Consider the following 21806-nt stretch of genomic DNA (forward strand, 5'->3'; position numbering starts at 1 on the left):
GAAAAAAACAAACTGCTCTACTCCCATGCACGTCAACTACATTTACGTTATTATAGCATTTTTACATCAATAATTAGGAGGGAAGAAGAGATTTAGTTCAACCTAACCCCTACCCCCAAGGTCGTGAGAAAGCGACCTGCCAAAAACCGATCAAGTGACAACTCTTAACAATATGCAAAAATGGATAGTGACTTCACAGTTGAGTAAAAGTGGAAGTATGCCTTTACAGGCCGTGTGTTTGTCTTCCACTGAACTAAAGTGGAAATATGCCTTTACAGGCCGTGTATTTGTCTTCCATTGAACTAAAGTGGAAATATGCCTTTACAGGCCGTGTGTTTGTCTTCCACTGAACTAAAGTGGAAGTATGCCTTTACAGGCCGTGTGTTTGTCTTCCACTGAACTAAAGTGGAAGTATGCCTTTTCAGGCTGTGTGTTTGTCTTCCACTGAACTAAAGTGGAAATATGCCTTTACAGGCCGTGTGTTTGTCTTCCACTGAACTAAAGTGGAAATATGCCTTTACAGGACGTGTGTTTGTCTTCCATTGAACTAAAGTGGAAATATGCCTTTACAGGACGTGTGTTTGTCTTCCACAAAACTATTAAATATTCTTCATCTAAATGAATTTTCTACATATTTATACTGGAGACACAGTAAAACACGTTTTCCTAATGGATTTATTTGCTTTTATTAAGGTTCATTTTCATGAAGGAACTCTAAAGTTCACAATTTGAAAAGCTGTCGAATAACATGAAAGTAATGATGTTATGGAAACTCTTCAGAAATGTCAGATACTTTTTACGTTAGACGTCTTGACAGTAAAACTTGTTTGAGTAATCTAGTTCCACCTCCTTAGAAGATCTAGAGTGAATGAACAATTTGACAACACGCCAATATTTTTATCGAATGTTTTACTATAACTTTAGCTCTCGACCTTTTAGAAGTTAACTACGTTATTACAATCGGGCACCCGACTGGTGTTATCTCAAACTAAAAACACTGATGGAGTTACCACAGTCTGGTATGTAATGACATCATGAGAGGCTTGTTTGTTTTGTTTCTGAATTTCGCGCAAAGCTACTCGAGGGCTATCTGCGCTAGCCGTCCCTAATTTAGCAGTGTAAGACTAGAGGGAAGGCAGCTAGTAATCACCATTCACCGCCAACTCTTGGGCTACTCTTTTACCAACGAATAGTAGGATTGACCGTCACATTATAACACCCCACGGCTGAAAAGGCGAGCATGTTTGGTGCGACGGGGATGCGAATCCGCGACCCTCAGGTTACGAGTCGCACGCCTTGCCATACCGGACCTCATCAGAAGCTGGTATGTTAGTGACTATATTTCAAACTGATACATTGTCGGATGTAGAAAAATTTATATTTTATTGACATGAATAATGCAACAGTAATGCATGTAACAGAATACCAAATATAAGTGAGAATTTCAACTCAATTTAGAAGTAACAAATACGTGTGAGTACTTCATTAATGAAAAACTGGTTTAAACGTGTCCTTTTTTCTACTAAAAGTTTACATTTGTAAATTTCACACGTTGCCTTAAATCTTGAAACAAACCTGTATTAGAAATGGATGTCTTCTTTCGCTTTAGTTCTTCGTATTTAAAACAAATATAATTAAACATTCTTTATTTGCTGTAATGTCTAAACTACCTTGTTCCTAAACCTTACACTAAATGTCAACTATAAACAGTACTATTGTAGAATACTTCAATCAGTTGAAACCACACAAACGATAACATACAGTATACAAAGCCTCACTGAAAGCTGATAATATATAGAACTATAGACCAAAGTGCATTGCGAGGACATCGCTCTGCAGTTCACTTCGTAGAATTTGGTACATAAAAAATAAGTTATTTTGCCGAGGCCGTTTCGGCCGAATCCTCAACTCGAGGACGTCCTTGCGTACAATACCGTGGGTGGACACGCCTACACAAAATAAGTTTGTACGACGTAACACGAAAATGTGGAATTTAAACATAAGACAGTTTTATTTCTGAACTCAAACAGCATATGGTCTGTACGGTGAATCATTCAGTATGTTTCACATAATGTTGCAGAGTAATCGCGTGCCGTATTTTGGGTTAATATGTAACTCATGAGAAATTATATATATGTTTCCAGATCTATGAAAAGTTTCTCATACACTCCGAGATCCACTGAATTCCTTGATGAACGGCAACAAACTCCCACTTAACTCAGCAGAGGTGACCCAGAGTCAATAAAAACCCAGTAATTAATCACTAACGTTCTGTAATACACCTGGCGCCATCTGGCCCACTGACAACGAGTTTTTGTAACGCGACTTCATCTTCACCATAGTCGTTGTCCATAACAAACTGTTCAAAGTTGCCTGGGGTATAAACAATCGACACATGACCAGTCTAGTCATACAAACTGAACAATAATGAAAGTGAGTTCGTGATATTTCAATCAAACCAGATTACTGGTTGTTGCTATGCGCAAACCTCCACAACGAGCTGTCTGTGGTTTGCCCATCTAGGGTATCAAAGCTGTTAAACCGTTGAAGGGAAGAGATATCTTTGTTTTTCTTAGTGTTGCAGATATCAGTGGTCAAATTACATATCGCGTGTATGACACGAATCGTTGTATTTAACTGAAAATACTTCATTCAGTTTGATAGCTAATCAGTTCGTTCTTGAAAGACGGTTAGACATGCACGTATACACAAAGAGTTAGTAATGTTTAAGAGCAAACCCATAATGGGCTTTCTGTTGTGTTCAGTTACCGGGAACACTCCATGAGAGACTTGAATCAACGGAAAAAACTCAGAACCACCTGATGACATGATACCAGAGAAAACCTCAATGACTAAAAACTGTCCAAGACAACAAAGCATGCCCCAACTTCAGAGCTTTAAACAAAGGAACTTCTCTTTAGTTATTGTTTGTTATTAAACACAAGGATACACAAAGGGCTGGGCTATCTGTGCTCTGCCCACAACGGGCACTAAAACTTTTAAGCAGTATAAATCCGAAGACAAAACCGAACCAGTGAAGGACAATACTTCACAACATACTACTTAAAGGGCAATTCACGGTGACATTTAAAGGTCAAAAAAGGAACACCATAACATCACGGACGTTCATAGTATCTGCACCAATATAATATGACAAACGGCCTTACGATAAACCAAACAGACGACCAAACACACCCTTGCGAAAAACCACCGGACCCTCCCATACTTTGACCCTTTTCCTTTCCTTATACCGGAGTCGATCATAACCCGAGACATCACACTGACAAGCACGTAGCACTTTTGCTTTATGGAACGGCGGATGAATTATAAATGTTAAAGCCAAATCCTGCTGTTCTACAAGAACAGTCCAACAGCTGGGAATCATTACTGTTGGTAAGTTACCTTCTATCTAGTCTCATCAGGTCAAAATTTTGAATGGCCATCGCATATTACACTACGTACAGTTCTCACAAATATAACAAACTCTCATCCGATTCCGATATAGAATTATTCAGGAACAAATTTTTTTTTCAGTCATCCCCCCCCCCAGGCCCAGCATTGCCAGCCGTCACACCAAATATGCTCGCCCTTTCAGATGTGGAGGCGTTATAATGTTACTATCAATCCCACTATTCGTTGGCAAAAGAGTAGCTCAAGAGTTGGCGGTGGGTGGTGACGACTAACTGCCTTCCCTCTAGACATACACTGCTAAATTAGACAGATAGTCCTCGTGTATCTTTGCGCGAAGTTCAAAACAAACCTAACCCTCCCCAAGGAAATACTTTCAGTGAAACACATTGCATCAAGCAATGCTATGAAACATGTTTACTTAACTAAATCAAACACGAAAAAAACTACCCAGTAACAATCTGAGTTTATGTCCTACTTCACTGTTTTCATGTAATTTCGTTTTTGAGACATGAATCCAAAGGTAGCTCTCACAAGGAGAAACACAAATGTTTTTTTTAGAACGTGCGGTTAGACAATATTTTTAAATCACGTCATACTCCAAGCTTTAGGCATTCGAAGCCGAACCATGGGCGTTCGCATACAGACGAGACAGATACAAACGAAAACGAGGTTAAGTAACAGGAATTATTAGAAGGTCTTTTTATTGCTATTGTTTTTAATAAGATAGGAAAGTATCAATGGAAAGTGTCCTTCACTTCCTTTAAACTATCCTTTATCTGGAAAGTTTCCACTTTCCTGCAGTGTTAACCTCGACATTTTTGTTGTTGGCTTGCAGGTTTCTCAAGGTTGTTTTAATTCTTTCCTATAAAGTCGTAATGAATATCGTGACGTGCTGGTTTTACCTTGTCACGCGTTGCGAGAAGACAATGAACACTTGTTAGGGCACTTTTTTTTCAATATGCTTGGATAAACAATAAAAGAAATGTTGGAGGTAGGCTATACGTGCTGAGCCCGCCACGGGTATCGAAATCAGATTTTTAGTGTTAAGCCATCACTCGGGGGAAATAAAAGAAATGCGTATTTTAGAACAATACTACATTGGTGTGTTTACCATGGAGAACTGAACCCAGGATTTTGGCGTTGTTAGTTCGTAAACTTACCGCTGCCCCCGAGGGCTTAAAACATTTCTAAACTGTTTGTGGCTTTGTCAGTGGCTTGTTTGTTTATTCGTTGTAAAACACAAAGAACTATCTGTGATTTACCCACTACGACTTTGTTGATGGACACTTGAAAGTTTTGATAGTTGAAACTCAAATTGAAAACAAACGAATAAGCAAGTAGCTTTTAGTTCATTCTTATAATTAATTGCGAATATGTATACGGCCCGACATGGCCAGGTGGTTAAAACACTCGACTCGTAATCCGAGGATCGCGGGCTAAAAAGCTACACGAGGGTTATCTGCGCTAGCCGTCCCTAATTTTGCAGTGTAAAACTAGAGGGAAGGCAGCTAGTCATTACCACCCACCGTCAACTCTTGAGCTACTCTTTTAAAAACAAACAGTGAAATTGACCGTCACATTGTAACGCTCCCACGGCTGAAAGGGCAAGCATGTTTTGTGTGACGGGGATTCGAAACTGCGACTCTCCGATTACGAGTACATCTCTAGCCATGCCGGGCCTATAGCTACTTAGCTGGATACTTGGAATATTTTAAAATTACCACTTTATTACACCCTGACAAAAATAATGTAGAATTAAAACACTCTAAGAATAAGTTGTAAAGAATTCGAGTGTTTACGATTCGCTTCACTTTCCTCGAGACTCGTAAAATACAAATCACACAGCAAAAGCTTTACTGGTGTTGCCACCTACAGTGCGATGCTTAAACTACAACGATACTTGGTTTGTGCATGAGTTACCGATTGCTTGTTTTTGAATTTGGCGCAAAGCTATATGAGGGCTATCTGCGCTAGCCGTCCCTAATTTAGCAGTGTAAGACTAGAGGGAAGGCAGCTAGTCATCACTACCCAACGCCAACTGTTGGGCTACTCTTTTACCAATGAATAGTGGGATTGACTGTAACATTATAACTTCTCTACTGCTGAAAGGGCAAGCATGTTTGGTATGACGGGGATTCGAACCCGCGACCCTCAGATTACTAGTTGAACGCCTTGTTTTAACCCACTAAAAACACTTTTAAGACCTGTCAGCTTCAATTGTTGTGCCATCTATCGGCTAACAAATAAATAACGTTTCTAAACACCTGACGAATTCATGTTTTATTTTACTTTAAAGTATTACACCAGTGTATATTTTAAATAAGAACGTAAAGCAGGTAAATAATAAGTGGTATTAATTTGTTTAATGACTGGTGATAGCTTAAAAATTTCATATTATTGTTTTTGATGCTGCGGGATATAAACCATGAAAATTATATGGTTTGACTTACTTGATATCATGATTTTGCGGCATGCTCAGTTTTAATTAACACAACACTTAAGAAAATTACGAATATCACAAAATTCAACACTAAAAATTCCTACAGGGCACCACGATCAACATCTTAATTGTTCTTACACAAATAAGCAAACCTACAAACACTGCCTGAAAAAAGTGGAAAAAAATGATACATTCTGTGAAGTGGACCGTGTTTTCATACATCATGAAGCTAGTCCAAAGCACCTCTCACCAGTAAATGTTTATTTTATATTAAGCATAAATTCAATATATGGTCATCTAATGCTAAGATAATCTACATCATTGAAGAATATTGAAAATAGTTTATTGTATTACAACATTCCACTGGTTTTGAACATCTTGAAACAAACCTGTGTGACTACTGGAAATGTTCGCGAAGTATGCGTTTCTTTGTTCTGAATTTCAAGCAAAACTACACGAGGACTATCTGCGCTAGTCGTCCCTAATTTAGCAGTGTGAGACTAGGGGAAAACAGCTAGTAATCACCACCCACCGCCATCTCTTGGGATACTCTTTTACCAACAAATAATGCGATTGGCCGTACCATTACAACGCCACCACGACTGAAAGGGAGAGCATGTTTGGTGTGACAGAGATTCGAACCCGCGATCCTCAGATTACAAATCGAGTGCCCTAACCACCTGGCCATGCCGTGACTTTATATAATAACGAATGAAAGCGAAATTGTCAGATTATGCTATTTGAAAGGCCGTATCCATGTATGGTAATTAAGAAAATATTTAATAAACTCTGATCCTCGTGTAATAATTTCAAAAAAATTGCAAAGCTTTAAACAAACAAGTGCAGGAGAGGAACGAGGCCCAGAAGAATCTTACCCTCCCCCATATTAACGAGACTTGAATTCTGATACTGACGTTATTGTAGTTATTTTGTTTTGAATTAAGCACAAACTATAGACAATGGACTATCTGTGCTCTGCCAACAAACCCGGTTCCTAGTAGTGTGTGTCCGCAGACATATCACCGTACCACTGTGAGGGAGGGACAGATTTTTTGGTACAAGTCGATTTGTTTTGTATTATATTTAACGTAATTTACAACGCAAGTTTACAATTTACGGCAGCCTAAAATTGTACAATTCAATCTTGTAGCACCGTTTAATGAAGAGGACAAATTATTTACTAACGTTACTTAGATTGAACGTTGCATTATTTCACACGCTAACTGACAAATAAACATGCAAACGTGGGTACTATGCTGCAGCAAGATAAATTAAACAGTAAGAACGAAACTGGACCAGTGACATTCTTCAATGTATTCTACCCGTGTGTACGTAAGTGAATAAGGTATTCACTGAATTATAATTATTATTATTTTAAAAATATTGTTTTCATAACAAATTTAAATAAACATATTTACAATTAAAGTAATAATTTTCAAAATTTAAAATGTGAGAATTGTTTTATATTTTCGATGCAGTTAAAAAAGTGAAAAACCGGTGTAACTGGACCTAATTATAAATAAACTTTGTACACTGATGAAAAATATCTATCATAGTGTAAAATATTGTCGCGAGATGTCGCGACAACTCCAAAGAAGTAAGAAACTTCATTTAAAGATGATGCATACGCCGGACATTGCAAAATGATAAACAGTTGAAACAAAACTGGTAGAATTCGACAATAAATATAGTATTATGCTCGACCACAATATTTCAGTCAAGTACTATTATCAATTATTCAAGTATATTACAACTGAATTATGTTTTTAAAAGTGCATGCCAAAGTGAAACGTTGTTAAAAGTTAGTAGAAAACTTTTAACTATGCAAGAAAAACATGAATAGTGTAATAAAAATACAATGTAATAAAATGTAGTTCGTTTAAAGTTGAGTGATATAAAAGTTTTTAAATGTTCTTTCATCTTATAACCGCACATTTTATTACTACCGGATTTATAAATATGATTGCTTTGTATTAAAATGAACAAATTTATGAGTGTTTTGTTTTTCTTACCACTTTCATATATGCCGCTGCGTGTCATTCTGTTCTGTTTCTTGTATTTACCTGCAACTTAATATCATAATTTCCCTAGACAATATATTTACTAATTGCAAGCGAAGCTTTATCTACTGAATCTGAGAAGCTATTAATTTTGTTTGTGTTGTTGATTTCAAACAATGACCGCTAAGGAATCATTATTTGGATGTAATAATAGATACAAAATAGAGCTGTCGCTCTCATCCTCTGTTACGTGGAGCAGTAATGTTGAAAAACAGACAAACTATTAACTTGAGTTTCCCCCTCCAGGTGGGACAACTGTACGTTTTCGGAATTTTAACTCTAAAATCAGGGGTTCGATTCCCCTTTGGGGACTCAGCATATGCTATAAGAAAACAATCACACATTAATTTGTGTTTTCTCTAAAGCTACATAAGAGTTACCTGGGCCTAGTTCTACCTAATTTAGAGTTAAAAATTAAATGGAAGTCAGTTGATAAACTACTCTCGCTTAGGATACTCCTTTCTGAACCAATATTTGAATTGACCGTCACTACTGTGATACAACCATGATCCCACACGTACATATTGTTTCTGCTATAATGCAGCCACATGTATAAATCGCGTTTTGCGACAACGGTTCGTGAGCCACAGACCGTCGAAATTTAGTGTGTACATAACTTGTAAGCCACGTATTAGTTAGTTTGAATTCATCCAATCCAAATTTTGACGTAACAACGAAATTTCCAAAAGACAAGCCCCAGCAGGGCCAGGTGGTTACGGCGTTCGATTAGCAATCTGAGGGTCTCACCAAACATGTTCGCCCCCTTTTAATCGTAGGGGCGTTACAACGTTACGGTCAATCACACTATTCATTAGTAAAAGAATAGTCCAAGAGTTGGCGATGTGTGATGATTTAGCTGCCTTCCCTCTGGTCTTACACTGCTAAATTAGGTTTGGCCAGTGCAGATAGCCCAAAGGAAATGTAACTAGATTATAGACGAAGCTTCAGACGTAACATTGATTATTACGGTAACTATTTAACAAGCATCCTGGCATTGTCACTTAAGAAGTTTTCACATATAACTATTATATATGTTCACGAAAAATATGTTTGTTTTTGAATTTCGCGCATAACTACACAAGAGCTATCTGCGCTAGCCGTCCCTAATATAGTAGTGAAAGATTAAAGAGAAGGAAGCTAGTCATCATCACCCACCGCCAACTCTTGGGCTCCTCTTTTACCAACGAATAGTGGGATTGATCGTCACATTATAACGCTCCCACGGCTGAAAGGGCGAGCATATTTTGGTGTGACGGGGATTCGAACCCACGTCCCTCAGATTACGAGTCGAATGCCTTAACCACCTGGCCATGCTGGGCCGGTCGTAAAGTATGTATTTCATACGCGGTAATAAAATAACAGGTTGGAACGAATACCGTAAAAAGGAAAGTAAACGTAGCCTGTTTTTTTATGACGTTTATTTAATCAGCTGAGGACGCACCGATAATGGTGTGCGATAAAATAATATCACTTTTATAAGACGTAAAAATATTACTCCATTGTTTTTAAAACTACACGGGCCATAACATTCAAGAACTGTTCATGTGTAGTGTAATAATATACCAAGATAAGGACACAGCTGATACAGCTTTGTTTCTTGTTAAATACAAAACTACACGATGGGAAATCTGGGCTACGTCCACCAGGAGTACGTTTTTTTCGTGTGTTTTTTGGCGGCGTGACCGTTCAACGCAATGCAATTTCGATTTAGTTTTAATCTGTTATTTTTTTTTATACGAGGTGTCATGCAACACGTGAAAACTGCATTGAAAAAAACGTGAATGGCCTTTACCTGGAATATCGTGTAATTGTGGTGAGATCTGTATTCCATGTATCAAACAATTTGACGAGGTTTGCCAATGTCAAACATTACGAGGACCCTCGTCCCTGTAATGTCTTTATTATAAGACAAGTGTGTAATTAATCATTACCAAACTGTCAACGAAATGGATAATAATTCCAATTAACATAACTTTATAATAATTACTTTATAAACGATGGAAGCTGGGAGTCATACAGACGAAGAAATATAGGATTCTTTTTTTCCTACCATAAGGTTATGTTAACAACTGTCTTTTACACTAAAATATTATGGTTGACTGCTTCCCGCAGCCGACTTGCACATATTAAAAGGCAATAGGAATTGAAACGTTGTGGGTCAAACTCCCACTCTCCGATTTTCCTTAATGGTCATCTAGTTTCACTGCACGTTTTGATAATCTCTGATAAAAGAAACAACCCCACAGCTGTGACTACAGTCCTTTCCCTTTATGGACTATTGAATAATGATAATGATTGGCACAGGGACAAACGTTTCTTTTTATATATTAGAATCTCATAAAACATCTTGATTTATACACACACATATAATGTAGATATACAAAACTTTCACGTGCTGATAAAACGATCTAATGTAATTGTTATGATAGTTTGAAAACAAACTGATTCTGTCCCGAAAATGTACTTACAAATAATAAAACAGTCATAAAAATTACGTTAACGTAACCATCATTATCTAACAAACATAACATAGTAAAACTAACAATTCTGACAAGTTGATCAAGGACATTTAAAACAAGTCAAATTACATAAAACTGGACGTGAATGAAGGAGTGATACAAACTACACATCGTATCACAGTAAGAACTACTTTCTTCCTACTTGAAGGAAGACGTTAGGCCTAGGTCACTTAGTGTTAGACTAGAGGAAAGGCAGCTAGTCATCACCACCAACCACTATCTCTTGGGGTACTTTTTTACTAACGAATAGCGGAATTGATAGTAAAATTATAACACCCCCTCACGACTGAAAGGATGAACACGTTGTGACAGGGATTCGAACCCGCGATCCTCAGACTGCGAGTCGAGCGCCCTAGTCACTTGGCCATGCCGAACCTTATCCTTTTGCATGGCGATTTTTACGTTACCACTGTCGTAGTGGTAATTTGTTTTACTTTACTTGAAACGGGACTACCTTAGTTCCACTGTACTTTTAAAACTTTAAGAACCTGACACGTTATATACCTATATTATTTTGAATAATTTGTATGTAAAATAAGTTTTCATGTGGTTGAAATTTGTAATAAAAATCACATTAACTACAGATGTTTTCTCTCCTTAATGTGTACTTAAAATCAGAGATGTGTAGAAACAGCATTTTAGTACATTTTACATTCCAGTAGTCACTGCCCAAGAGAATATTTTTAAATACCAAATCTTATCACGTGGGCCGACGATCACAGACAAAAGATTTTATGACAACTTATGTACACACTATAATACTTTAGACATTACAGTTTTACGCCCAAAACTGTCAAAATCTTCATCTGTATTCATACAGACTATATTGTCTCCCATCGTTCAAGCACAACTGATGAATTCTGGCACTGAACAAAAGGCCTCTAGGACAGTGACTCGTAGGAAACAAAATATATCTGAGTTTGTTTTTAAGCACCTCCGACTTTGAATCTGCAACAAACAAATTACAGTGAATGCATCACGAAAACGTGTAGCTGAAGTGATTTTATTACAAGTTATCAACTGGACTACTGTTTTTTAACGCTTGATGTTTAAGCCACAACTTCCAGGAAACCAAAATCATACTCTCTTATTACAAACTAGTAGGGCCAATTAATATGGGGCACAAGAGCCATTTGACCCACACTTCAAGCTCAAATGTAACTTTAAGTTTAGATACTTGTTACTTTTTTTCATTTAGGTTTGTACGACTTCTATTTATTTATGTCTCTCAATCAGACCAAAATGTGACACACACACACTCTCTCTCTTTGTTTAGAGCTAAAACTTGTACACACACACACAAATTAAATATTCAACTTGTCTTTTACATTTCATTATGGGATAATAATTTTCTTATTTTGTTTTCACGTGTCTTCATTGTTAACTTTTATTACAGCCACGGGCCTCAAAAGACAAAAGTAGCCTGGGCTTCTTTGAACCTCTGAGATAGAAAATGTTACAAAATCTGACAAAAAAAACTCGATTACTGAAAGAAACGTGTCGTCAGCAAAGGATATGAAGATTTTCGTATGGTTGGAATAATATTATTAGACACTTCTATCGGGTCATCCATAAGTAATGTCCGAAACTTTAATGCAGAACGTGCATCATCATTTCTGTCTTTATAGAAGGCTTTAATGACTAAAATATGTAGTAGGAAGTGTATAAAAATGTTCAGACAAATAAAAGAAACCCGCCAAGCTCCACCTTTTCGGATCATTAATCAAAACAACCCTTATGAAGATAGATGTGTCTAAGGAGCACATTAGACATATAATACTTTACGAGTTTGAAAAAGGCAATAGTACAGTAGAAACTACACGAAACATTCAAGGTGTTTATGGCGCAGAGTCTCTCAATGAAAGAAAATGTCGAAAGTGGTTTCAGAAGTTCAGATCAGGTGACTATAGCTTAAGTGATGCGCCATGTTCAGGTCATCCTGTTGAGATTAATGATGACTTGCTGCTGGCTGCACTTGATGAAGATTGTGCTGTAACAATTGAAGAACTAGCACAGAAGCTTAATCCAATCCATTCAACAGGTCACCGCCATCTGAAACAGCTTGGAAAGGTGTCAAAACTTGGAAAATGGGTCCCTTACAGAAGTCAACCTTAGAGCAAGAGTGGACATTTGCACTTCTCTCTACTCTCATGAACACAACTCACTTTTTTTGGACAGGTTAGTGACTGGAAATGAAAAATGGATATATTATAAAAATATTAAGCGCCGCAGACAATGGCTCAGTGCAGGTAAACTGGCTAAAATACAGCCCAAAATGGACCTCCACCACAGGAAAGTCTTGTTGAGCGTTTGGTGGGATATTGTTGGTATGATCTACTTTGAGTAGCTGCCACGCAATGTAACGATTACATCAGATTTCTAATGTCAACAGTTAGTGCGTTTGAATGTTCCACTTAAAGTAAAGAGGCTTGCTTTGATCAATCATAAGTTGTTGTGTTACACCAGGATAATGAACGGCCCCATACGGCAAGGATCACATCTGCAAAGATTGAAGAGCTAGACTGGGAAAAACTTCCACATCCTCCTTATTCTCCAGACTTTGCCCCATCTGATTATCATCTATTATAAAGTTTGGAAAACTATCTTGATGAAAAAGAGCTTAGAACACATGAAGATGTCAAAACTACCCTCTCAACATTATATTCCTCCAAAGCCCAATAATTTTATAGAAATTGCATTCAGAAGCTTGTGAATAGTTAGCAGGAAGCAATTAATAATAACAGAACATACATTATTGATAAAATAACATTAAAAGCGTTTGAAATCCTCTTTTTCTGAACCTAAAATCGAACATTACTTAATGGATGACCTGGTAACACATGTAATTTTGTTCCTGGATAGTATGTGTTATTTCTTAATTGTTTATGTTGTAAAAGTACAGAAAATGGCCATTATTCCCTTTAAACTTTGCTTTCGTGACCTGGATAATGAAATTTAGAAAGTAACTTATTTTCTATGTAAAAACGGGCAAATTTGCACATTTTCATTTACGTAAGGTCTGAATAAAACACATGAATAAAGATTTACATGTATTCATACTAAAGTTGTACAAAAATGTTTAGAAGTAAGTAGTTTTTCCAGATTTGCGACTGTAACGTAAATCACTTTCATGTATCAACCCCTAAATATAATCTCCCATCATGTTTTCGTTATACGCTACCAGGTCACAAAAGCAAAGTTTGAAGAGAAAAATAGGTCTTTTCCGTTTACTTTAGACACAAAAAATTGGGAAAAATTTTCTGCCCAGGAACAAGAAAAAGTAAAAATTTTGTTACATAATGTAATTAATGAAAATTCCTAAGGGACTAAACAAAGGATATAGTACTTAAAAATGTAATAGGCCTAATACTAAAGTCTCATGACAAGTATCTAAATAAATACAATAGTACTATTTGTTGTCTGTTGTTTGTCCATGTAACTACTTCACATGGTACACATGGATCTTTATCAAAATTGGTATAGAGATTCAGTTTAGTGGTTAATCTGGGCGTTTTTACATTTTTTTTACCATTATTTCATCTGCCGTGGATAGATAGATCATCATATGTGGTATAGAGGTTTGCTGGATCCATGTAGAGAGACATTCAAACTTGAGGTCTCACATTTTGTTTTGCAGTTCTTATGGTTTGTTTGTTTGTCATTTACATACAATGGCAGCAACTTTTAATTTACTAAGACAACCTTTCATTAATCATGAAGTTACATAACTTCCGTCCAGGGGTCCAGGTACTCCAGTTAGAATTAAAATGTTACAATTAAGAACGTTCTTTAAACTGCAGTTTACAACACAGTGAATTTCGGGTAACAATACATTCTGTAACAATGTGCAAACTGTTCACTTCCAAAGTAACTGCTACGTTAACTTCAACGTTAGTGTGCTTAATTTATTGCATAAACAACGAAATGTGACCGAAGTCGTTTGCCAACGTAATTCTAATTACAATTCAAGTAATAAACGTGCTCATTCAATACTACAGTATTTGTTTCTTCAAAGCTTCACCTTGGGTTATCTATGCTCTGCCAATCACGGGTATCGAAACCCGGTTTCTAGCGGTTTAAAATCTGCAGATATATATAGAATGGATAAATAACCTTACATAAATATGTTCGTGAAGCTCGGACAAAATCGCGATTTATAGTTTTTTGTATTATTTATAAAGTAGGTACATTAATATGTAGTATTATATACAATATTTTCCTTAGGTTAAAATATTTTTATTTGCGAGATTTCAGACCTCTTACCGGAGCCTTCGTCGGCTAACAAAGCTAGTATATATATTTTAATTACAAGTTACAGATTTTACTGTACGCAAGATTCATATTTGGTACAAGTGAGACGTTTTGATCACTGGTTCTTTACCATTAAAGCTTCTGTTGTTCAGAATAATCGCACCAGTGATAAAAACTTCATATCTGTTCTAGGTGCAAATTTTATTTGAGCTGTAACTTGTAATAAAATAACCAGTCAGTAAACTAACAAAACAATTACGGTCAGTATAGATAAGACTTTCCCTTCGTATGTTTTTTTATTACCTTTACTTCAAAACTAAGCTGAAAATAAAATAAGTGTTGACAGTGTGTTTCCAAACTTTCCTAACACTAACTTGATGTTGTAATTAAAGGGTGTAGATGTTATACAGTGTTCAGGAATAATTCTGATGTACTCTTGTACTGGGAATGTTCTAGCCGCTTTCCCTTCCTCTCCCGACTACCGCTCGTAAAATCCTCGATTTTATCAAATAAATTGTAGTTAATTAACATTGCAAAATGTATAAAATATAGTTATGGTTATATTATTCAGTTCATAATGACGTTGAAACAATTAAAATGGAACAGTATGTACAACAATATACAGTAATGGTTATATTATTCAGTTCATAAAGACGTTGAAATAATTACGTTGTAACAATAAGCATACTAATATAGTAATGGTTATATTATTCAGTTCATAATGACGTTGAAATAATTACGGTATATTTATTATGGTAAGAAAAATCAGTAACAAAGGTAATGGTCTATACGCTCAGAATTTTCATAGGATGTAGAAACGGAGCTGAGCTTTGTATCGTTACACTAATAATTGATGGAACAGACGTATACCATCAAAATTAACTCCGGTTTATTTATTTTACTTTTTATGAATTTTTATTTGCCATTTCTTTTCTATTATTTATCAAAACGACCCAAGAAAGTATAATGTTTATATTAACAATAAAGTCCTTCACACGCTGAATGATAACAGTCATCAATTTCGGAGAGATGCATGCTACAGTGAGTACCACCACGTTTCACAAAAGCTTTCGTAGCAGCAAAATATAAAACAAACGTTTACACTGGACGAACACGGAATTATTGCACAACAGTCATATATCTGGGATATTATTTCATGCGATATTTCCGTTTAACGTATTATGGATACAACAAAAGTTCATAGTTTACGTTTCACTTCCGAAATGGTGATACACCTCTATTTTGAATCAACACCTAGCAGTAACAGAAAGGAAACCTACTCCAGAAACAATGTCGTTATATTAAATAAGAAATAAGGAAGAAAGAACACATAATAGTTATTTGTATTCACATGATCTGAAGTCTGGGGAAGCCCGGCATGGCCAGGTGGTTAGGGCACTCGACTCGTCATCTGAGGGTGGCGAGTTCGAATCCCAGTCACACCAAACATGCTCGCTCTTTCAGTCAGTCTTTGGTAAAAGAGTAGCCCAAGAGTTGGCGGTAGGTAATCATGACTAGCTTCCTTCTCTCTAATCTTTCACTACTAAATTAAGGACGGCTAGCACAGATAGCCCTCGTGCAGCTTTGTGCGAAATGCAAACCTAACTTGAAGAATTGGAATGCATCCAATTCGTATAAAAAAATGGTGATGGTGTTCCTGTATGTTGGTTGTACCTTTACACAAGGATGAACAACTGGTCCGTCCATGGGAGAGTACTAATATCTTCAACCAGCGCTTGGTGACTGGGGCAGGAGTCTCTTGTTGTATGAAAACAGTCTTGTCCAGTAAGCTGGTCATTAACGTACACACATGAAAGGTATTGATCATGTTCTGTAGAGTGACCACGTACCTCCAAAGTCATGTACTGGTCCAGTTCTCCAAATGGTACCCGGCACCATAACATAAAAACCGATGAATTTCGAGTTAGTTTGCAGACAGTTCAAAGAAAGTTCTTGAAAGAGTAGCCGCAAACCCAGGTGCGTTCGCTAACAGGAATGCTTGGTTTCAAGACTCAATGAACAGGTTTTTAATTATGGTATACGTACATACATTATAGGTCTTAGTTGTAATCATATACGTATATTCATCACGATAATATAGATTAAAATGTAGAAACGCCAAGTTAAGACACGCTTATAGTGACGGTTATAACCTAAAGCGACATAAGAAATAACAAAACATCTGTCTTATCTTTATCTTACTATATGTTACTTTCTCTTGTTGAAATTGAGAGTTCGCATTTGAAAGTGATCATCAAACTCAAGATTTCAAAATTACAAATTTTTTCCTGCTGGTTTCATTTTTGTTCATTAATTAACTATATACCAATCTCTGGAAAGGAAAACTGGATTATTTTTAAAACTTAAATCACGTATATCTTGATATATGCCGTATATATAATAATCCACATATTATTAACCACGTGTGATTTCTCTGTACCATTAGCACGTAAAAACTTCAACCTCGTACGATATTGTTTGGTTTGTTTCGAATTTCGCGCAAAGCTACACGAGGGCTATCTGCGCTAGCCATCTCTAATTTAGCAGTGTAAGACTAGAGGGAAAGCAGCTAGTTATCACCACCCACAGCCAACTCTTGGACTATTTTTTTATAAACGAATTGACCGTCATTTTATAACGCCCTCACAGCTGAAAGGGCGAGAATGTTTGGTATGACGGGAATTCGAACCCGCGACCCTCGGATTACGAGTCGAGTGTCTTAACCACCTAGTCATGCCGGGGCCTGTACGATACTGTATTGTATCACAACTAAATATTATTTAAATATCAAGTAAAATTACATTGGTTATAGACAGCGCCTCTTTAGTATCTTTACAAGCAAAATTTCACCTTGTTGCTGTGAACGACAATATTTATCACTTGAGCTTTAATGTACATACACAACAATAAAATGGGATATTCACCCTTCTTCATTATACAGTTATAGTTCAATAATTACATTTACTTTACCCCATATACAGGATTAAATCTCAGAAACTAAGGTGTTGATTGTAGTTGTGTTACTGTTCATAAAATAACGATTGTTAAATTTATTAGTGAACTCTTTGTCTTAGTGATGGTTATCACTAGGTTTTGGAGTGGAAAGTCTAAAAGTTAGTCTCTCACGCGTTATTCATTTTCTGTTGGGAAAAATTGAATCGAAAAGTTTTAAGGGGTCCTCTTTAAAATTACGATTTTAGGAGTAACAGTTGAAGTCAGAAAACCAGTAAAAGAAATGAAAACATATATATAAAAGGCAGAAGAGTTAAAGTAATGTTGGGTTTTAATATTTGAATTCCTTGATTGAACTTCTGTGTGTTTACATAAACAATAAAACAACATTTCAATGCTGTTTGTTACTGTTGATATTTGTAATTTGTTGGCAAAGTTACCTTTCAAGTTGCACATAACCAAGCTGAACATTTTTGGCTCCAATTTCATTTGAAAAATCCTTCTCCAATAGGCATACAACTTTTGAGTTTGATAACATTAAACATCAACTGACAGTCACGAAACCGTAAAGAATTATATTCTGGAAGACCGTTGATTTTTCAAATTCAGTGCACACAAACACACACAAATTGTTTGTTACTTGGCACTGGATAACCGGTCTTTGAGCAACGTTTTAATATTGTTTAAACGAGTTTGTTTTTTGTATCCTCTCTTTCTTCGTTCAAAGTCATGTTTGCTCATCCATTCAGACCAGCGGCAAATAAGTAAATTTATATTTACAGAAAGTAGCTGTACGTGTTTCTCTTTACATTACCGTCATGCGCTATAAAACACTTTAGTGATGGACGATATTCACTCCTATATGACCCTCAACATTGTCCGTTTTAGAGATAACACAAATAACCTTCATTTTATTGTCTCAGCAAAGAAACCACTTAATCCAAAAGTTGCGGTTTTTTGGTTTATATTCACCAAGGTAAATCGGCACTGATAAAAACTGAAACATAAAGGGTTTGTTTCTTGAATTTCGTGAAAAGCTACTCGAGTGCTCTCTCTGTGCAAGCCGCCTCTAATTGGGAGGTTGCAGGGTAAAGAGGAAAGCAGATAGTTAGCACCACCCAACTCCAATTCTTGGGCTGTGTTTTTTTTTTTTTTTTGAATCAACAAATAGTGTGACTGGGTATAAACAATCAACTTTTCGTGGATATAAACGTTTATGAATACAGTCAGCTTTTCGTAAATATGGGTAATGAACGTGAAGTTAGTGTTGTTTTTGTAATAATCTTACCATTCTTCATGAAGATGTACACAAAACTTACATGTATAGTGACGTATTTTTATCACTATAATATCAGTGATTACAGGTTATGGCTGCCATAGAAACTACAAACGTAATCCTTGTAAATGTTTTCTTGTCACAGTTTCCAAAGTTGAATATTTGTGGCATGATTTCTCTTATCATAAGCATATGGAAACTGTATAATAATATCACTGCAAAATAGTCCGTATGTCCGTCCAGCAAGCATGCTTATATCCTACTATATAATAATGTGTTGTTCGTTGTGAAAAAAATAAACAGAGAACTGGGCCACTAAAAAAATTCCAGGCTACGTCATAAATTGGTGTATGCTGATTGGTCTTTAAGAAGAGTGTATTGTCCAATGAACTTTTTATCCGAGTGGCGATGATTCACCAGCACACTGTTACAGTTGTCTTGCTCGAGCTACTACTACCGGTTTCCCATAGTGAAGTTAGGGTTAGAAAAGTGCTTCATCTAGAATGTAACAGCTGGGACACGATATTAGGAAATTTAAATCACTAGGTACAAAAAATATATATATATATATATATATATATATAAAATCTGGCAACTGTAACTGTAATTTGTATGCAAATTTATTTGCATACAAAATAGTTGTGCAGTTTTCTCAGCGTACATGTATCACACTCATGACCGCTGGCACAAATTAAAATAACGATTTACACAACGTATAAGGTGCTATTGTAATTTGACTTTTTATTATTATAGAAATATCTTAAGTAATTCGTTAAAATAATACCACGAAATAGGAATGAAATGTATTAGGCAAAAACAAATATCCACCTTGTTACTTTGTGCATAACAGCAAAAGAACAAATAAATCACTCTAACTTAATGTATAAAAAACTACGGTACTTATTAATGACTTATGTCAATGTTCCTCCAGCTTGCTTGAATGACATGACAGCTCATTTAAAGACTTTACTGAAGAGGGAGGCTGTCCCAGAAGCCTGGTTGTTGTTGTCTTGAATTAAGCACAAAGCTATATAATGGGCTATCTATGCTCTGTCCACCACGGGTATCGAAGCCGGATTTTTAGCGTTGCAAGTCCGCAGACATACCGCTGAGCCACTAGGGGGCTACAGAAGCCTGGACCGAGAGCGAAAACAGACATGTTGATGTCAGTTGTACATATTTTATGCGCTAAACATCCGGTAGAAAGTTAAAATTATTAAAATTCATAAAAAGGAATCAAATGAAAACAAATCAAATTTTAATTTTTTAATTAAAAACATAAACAGCGTTAAATCCAATTTTAATATCTAGTTTACAGCAGTGAGAGAGAAACTACAGTAATACAAGTTGTAAAGGACTTTCTACAGCATAATTTAAATTATTATAACTCGCCAGGATGACTAACGGGTAAGTTCAAACAACAAAGTTAGTCACCTGAAGTTGGCCTTTCCACTCCTGGTTTTAAGGTATTTGACGTCACAGCTGTTTTCTAATTTCAAATCGAACTCGTTGTACTTTAATTCTTAAGAAAAGGAATCACATTAAAAAAAGGTGTAATTTACAAATTAAAAACTTAAATAGCGTTGAAAAGTCAATGGCTTTTTAAAAAAGTAAAAACACCAATAACACTGTCCAAAGTTATAGATAAACCTCGGGACAAAACATGTTTAAAATGGTTCCCTCGTTGAAAGTCATAACGACGGCAAGACAGTAAAATTTGGCTCACTGTGATCTGAGTGTTACACAGACAAGACATTCGTACATAAGTACCAGATAAAAGAAAACGATGAGATAAAAAACTGTTACCAACGCGTAGTCTAGTAAGAACAACTTCCTCTTTTCGATCCTTATGGAGGCATGACGGCCAAAGTCCAATATAAGGTTTTATTTAGAAAAGTTTGTTTTCACGTTGTTCACTCCAAGTCGACTGCCAACTGGCACGCAGTCGAGTCTTGAATACAGGACCATGGTCCATGTGTGGAACAGCCACAGCAGTGATAGCGCCAGAACAGACAGATTTAGTTATGGTGTCGGAGAGATCGTTCTCGCGAATACCAACGTTGCCTGGTATCCAGAAAAACTGGATAAAAGTAGATGTTAAAGAGAAATAAGCCAGTCGGTTTTGAATATCGGCGAAAACAGAATGTGAACTAATGTGAAGCGATTCCAGGGCCAGTAGAGAACTAAGCGAGTCAGTATAAATAATGCAGTTTGAGTACTGCTTAGCTTCAATGTGATCCAGGGCAAGAGAAATGGAATACAGTTCAGCAGTGAATACAGAAACTGTAGAGGGGATTCTGCGTGCAACCACTGAACCACAACTAACCATGGCAGAGCCAACACAGTCACCTGATTTCGAACCATCCGTATAAATAGGAATGGAAGGATGGTTCGAAAGATGTTCAGCAAATAACAGACAATATTTCCAATCAGAAGTGTCTGCTTTTCTCAGACGACTTAAAGAAATGTCACATTTCGGGATTGTCATAAGTCATGGTAGGATTGGCTGACCAGTGGATACAGGAATGTTATCCAAAAAGAGACTCAGTTCTTCCAATTGCGCTTGCATAAGAAGGCCAAAAGGAACAATGGCAGACTGTCTGCTCTGAAAAAGCATGGCCCAACGAGGAAGGAAAACACAACCCCAGGAGGAGGGTTCCAGCGACTGAGGACGTGAATAAATGATCGTTTTGCATACTGAAGCAGGAGAAGATGTACCCGAGGAAATGCCCCTACCCAGAACCAAAGGAATGGATCTTGGGGTTTGCTGGAATGAATGTTAGGGACAGAGATGGGTATTGACGTTGATTCATCAACTTTTTTAACCATGGAGGCCAAAAGACTTCTTTTATATGGTTTGGGGATGATTCTTTTGGAGGCATAGAGAGATCCGTCTG

At 36.5% G+C, this 21806-nt stretch overlaps 1 protein-coding gene and 1 pseudogene across 3 annotated transcripts in view; one reads left to right on the forward strand and one right to left on the reverse strand.

Annotated features, from left to right (window-relative positions):
* Nucleotides 1-21806, reverse strand: part of LOC143254092 (NAD kinase-like) — a 109373-nt gene that overhangs the window by 50668 nt on the left and 36899 nt on the right. The window lies entirely within an intron of this gene.
* LOC143251500 (histone-lysine N-methyltransferase SETMAR pseudogene) lies at nucleotides 3262-13788 on the forward strand (annotated as a pseudogene). Its single transcript, XR_013028607.1, has 2 exons — nucleotides 3262-3393; nucleotides 11827-13788. The product of XR_013028607.1 is annotated as a histone-lysine N-methyltransferase SETMAR pseudogene (transcript).

Source organism: Tachypleus tridentatus, chromosome 6, assembly GCF_004210375.1.
Source record: "Tachypleus tridentatus isolate NWPU-2018 chromosome 6, ASM421037v1, whole genome shotgun sequence".
Taxonomy (NCBI): domain Eukaryota; kingdom Metazoa; phylum Arthropoda; class Merostomata; order Xiphosura; family Limulidae; genus Tachypleus; species Tachypleus tridentatus.